Source organism: Sitophilus oryzae, unplaced genomic scaffold (genome assembly GCF_002938485.1).
Source record: "Sitophilus oryzae breed Bouriz unplaced genomic scaffold, Soryzae_2.0 scaffold_1427_pilon_pilon, whole genome shotgun sequence".
Lineage (NCBI taxonomy): Eukaryota > Metazoa > Arthropoda > Insecta > Coleoptera > Curculionidae > Sitophilus > Sitophilus oryzae.
In genome coordinates, this window is record NW_022146090.1 from 3,506 (window position 1) to 8,220 (window position 4,715).

Here is a 4,715-nt window from a genome sequence, read left to right on the forward strand (position 1 = left end):
ACCTATGTTGATATGAATAAAATGATATGAAAAATAAATCTTACTTTTACGGGAGGAATCTCCCCACGAGAGATGGCACATGTTTTTGGGAACACCCTGTGTAAAAATACTTATAATAACTTTTACCCACAAAGTTATTACAAGCTCTATAAAAATCTTTTCAAAAAAAAGATATAAATAATATGAAAAATGACATTAAATAAAATTGTATTATATTGTTTTGATTCAATTTAATAAAGAATATTTGAGAGTCCAATAAAATAAATTCCAACGCTGATAAAATATAATCAGATTGTACAAATTTACCGCTACAACATAAACTGGAAAAATCAACGAAATCTTTATACGTGTTCCTTCACTTTTTCCTTCATTTTCCTTGTATTTCCTCAACGCCCAACCTACGCCATCTATCCAAACTGGAAGAAACATCGCCAGACAAGAAATAAAACCTGAATAATCTTGTTAGCTCGGGTCCCGTGGGAACGCCGGGACTTTTTTAACAAGATCCGGTCAATCCGAAATGAAATACAACCAATTCCCCTCTCAAAAACGTCGTTAGACGTCTTTTTTTTTCATTCCAATCATAAAGAAACCTTAATCAAGCCATGGTAAAGTTAATCTCTGATTTTTAGTAAATATTTGGCATTTTAGAATGATATGCAAATTAAATGAGTTAGAAATTAATTATTTTTGTATTTTTATTTAAGAAAAAAATATAAAAAAGTTTTAGCAGAGCGTGGTTTCGATCCACGGACCTCTGGGTTATGGGCCCAGCACGCTTCCACTGCGCCACTCTGCTTGTAGGAGACAGTTCGAAAAACGCGGTGTTATTCAGAAACTTCATAGATTATACATTATGTTTTAACTAAATGTGTAATTTTATGATTCTAAAATCATTGAAATCATAAAATTCATCGAAATCTATGTTTCTTCGGAAAATAATTTGTAAAAATTTAAATATACCGGGTGTTTCTCCACAGTGGCTCACCTCTACGCGTTGTTCACCACATACGACACGGAGTATTGTAGCTAAACAATTAGATTTTTACAAATTGTAAGTTTTGGATTCGTTGAAGGACTATTAGAGCTACAATTTAAAAATAATTTGAAAATATACAGAGTGTCCTAATTAAGTAAAAAATAATATAGTTGTATTTTTTTAAATGGAACGCCCTGTATATTATTATATTTTTAGATTCTATGATTAAAATAAAGGTAAATTTGATTAAGGTTTATCACACTTAAACGTTACCGTTTTTGAAATATTTTCAATTTTGTGAAATTGCAGTAAAAAAATTAAGGCATCATTTCTCCAAGGGTATCAGAGTTTTTAATACTAGGTTGGTACATATTTACTAAAGATTATTTATTGATTAGATATTGTGTTGCAATAATAAAAATTATACTTCCTTATACAAAGTGTCCAAAAATTTATATTAAATAATTAATAGCTTTAAACGACAGTAACTTGTTTTATTTAAATGGAACATCCTGTATATTTTACGTTATTCAGATGCAAAATTTAATTGTCTATCAAATTGTACTATACAATTTTTTACCTATCTCTTCAAGTTTTCGTAGAAAATGCATTTTTTATAATTTAGACCTCATTTATCACTAAACCCATGGAATATTGACATTTTAGATTTTTTTAAAGCAACATATGTTCAAAATACCATTCAAAAATAATAATATTGCAAGCCCATTTGTTACAAAAGGAAAAAATACTATTTAAATTACTTATTGTAAAAGAGTATACCAAATAAAGATACCACCATCATTCCCTTCCAAAAACTAGTTAATTACATACTGTTTTAATTAATAAATTATTCTAAATAAATGTGGATTTGATTCAGAAATCAATATAATAATAAGTTATGAAAATTAACGTCTCTGTTATAAATAAGCATTCGTCAAAAAATAAAATTATAAAGATGGTACTTTTTACCACACTGTCTAATATATATACAAAATTCAGCTTTTTAGTATTTGGAGCAATTATTATTCAACGTAAACAGTCAATTAATGTAGTTTGAATACTAGGATCATATTATTTGGTCCTTTTTAACAAATAATATTTAAACATTTTTTTTTTGAAAAGAATAGAAATTTTGTGTTACCAATGTTTTCAATTGATTTTTTTTTTCTTTAAACTACTGTTGTTCTATTTTTTGTGGCAAATTGTACTGCAAGTGATTTCGTTGTATTACATTTTAGGTTATTTAATTTACACCAAGTTGACATTCCAGAAACAGTATCATTACTACGGAAGATAAGATCTTCAAGACACGTCAAGTACAAAACAGCTGACAATTTAATCAGTATTTATTCTTTATAACATTCACGCCAGTGACGCAAGTTACTGGATCTCTATACACGTATCCAGTAGATGGCGCCAGTATCACTGGCACGCCAATCTTCTACTGTCTGCCAGTGAGACCATTGGCGCCAGTTACTGGATCTCTTAGACGTATCCGGTATCTGGCGCCAATATCACCGGCACGCCAGTCCTCCACTGGCTACCAGTGAGACCAGTGACGTCAGTGACGCCAGTGACGCCAGTAACGCCAGTGACACCAGTGACGCCAGTTACTGGATCTCTATAAACCTATCCAGTAGCTGGCGCCTGTATAACTGGCACGCCAGTCTTCCACTAGCTTCCAGTGAGACCAGTGACGCTAGTGACGCCAGTGACGCCAGTTACTGGATCTCTTAAACGTATCCAGCAGCTGGCGCCAACTGGCACGCCGGTCTTCCACTGGCTTCCAGTGAGGCCTTTGGCGCCAGTTACTGGATCTCTTAAACGTATCCAGTAGCTGGCGCCAGTATAACTGGCACGCCAGTCTTCAACTGGCTTCCAGTACGACCAGTGACGCCAGTGACGCCAGTGCTATATACACGTATCCATACATATATCTATACCCGTATCCAGTAGGTGGCGCCATATACGCATTCCATAAGTATCAGTTTATTAGAGGTGGTTGGGAAATATTCAACAAATTTTAAAACGGAGCTATAGGTACACGAATAATGCAAGTTAGATAACAGCTTGTGGCTGATTTTATTAACGCTTTTGTGTAACCGGTAACCATGTATCGAATTCCGGTCTTCTTTTTGTTTTCCTATTGCAAAATCGATGTTCGGGCTTAATCAACTAATTGGTAGGGCACGTCGGAATTTTCTAGTTAAGCTGCAAGCAACCTAAATCATTAGAGAAAAGTGTAGCGGAAAAAAGAAACTAAAACGAGGTATTTTTTGCTTTCATTTAATGAACCTGGTTGGTTCTAGTTTAACAAATAAGTTTTAATTTAAAAAAAAATACACTAAATTTAGTAAATTGCTATTAATATACATTTTTATGTTTTACTTCGACATTAATTATTTTATCTATTTTTATTTTTAAACAGCCACTACTTATATCAACATTACTCACAGGCATACATGCATATAAAATAAATAATAACACATAATTCGCAACAATAAAAGTAAAATTGGTAGATGCTTTTAAATCCATTATTCTTTAGAGATTGGACATGTAACAGTTCTGTTGTTGGATAGAATTTTGTATGGCGCTCGCGTGTTACAACATACAGGGTGACAATTTTAAAACGAACAGTATTTAATATTACCTCTACCGATGATAGTATGAAAATTTGGCGAAATACGTCAATTTACATATCAAGGGAGACAATTTTTGAGGCATTTGTTGTCCTGTTACTTTCAACCCTTTGACCCCCAGGGCAGGTGCCCCTAAAATTTTAAATGGCAACCCCTATTTCTTTTACCATTTTTGTGTTCCTTATAAAATTCTCAAAAAAATAATGCTTTATGTAGAATTCTATAAGAAACACAAAAATGGTAAAAGAAATAGGGGTTGCTATTTAAAATTTTAGGGGTAGGTGCCCTGGAGGTTAAGGGGTTGAAAGTAACACGACAACAAATGCCTCAAAAATTGTCCCCCTTGATATGTAAATTGACTTGTTTCGCCAAATTTTCATACTATCATCGGTAGAGGCGATATTAAATACTGTTCGTTTTCAAATTTTCACCCTGTATAAGTCACTTGAGAAAATTAGCCCTAACCATTTCCCAGCGTGATTTATATGTAAGATAACACACTAGTACCATAAATAACTATTAAATTTCATTTATTATTATTTATAAAACCAAGTCCTTGTTATTTCAAAAGGTTAGTTACATCATTTATACAGGGTTGTTCACCACATACGACACGGAGTATTGTAACTAAACGACTAGATTTTTACAAATTGTAAGTCTTGGGTTCGTTGAAGGACTAAAATTAGAGCTACAATTTAAAAATATTTTTACAAGATACAGAGTGTCCCAAATAAATAAAAAATATCAAAGTTGTATTTTTTTAAATGGAACGCCCTATATATTATTGCATTTTTAGTTTTCACGATTAAAATAAAGGTAAATTTCATTAAGGTTTATTACACTTAAACCTTACTGTTTTTGAAATATTTTCAATTTTGCGAAATTGCAGTATAAATTTTAAGGCTTCTTTTCTCCGGGGATATCAAAGTTTTTAATACTAAATATTTACTGAAGTTTATTTATTGGTCAGTTATTGTGTCGCAATAATAAAAATTATACTACCTTATACAGAGTGTCTAAAAATTTATTTTAAATAATTACTAGCTTTAAACGGCATTAACTTATTTAATTTAAATAGAACGCCCTGTATATTTTAT

General features: G+C 31.9%; 1 non-coding gene across 1 annotated transcript; it reads right to left on the reverse strand.

Moving 5' to 3' along the window:
* Window positions 1–727: 727 nt before the first annotated feature.
* Trnam-cau lies at window positions 728–799 on the reverse strand. Its single transcript has one exon. It is a non-coding gene; the product is annotated as a tRNA-Met (tRNA).
* Window positions 800–4,715: the final 3,916 nt, after the last annotated feature.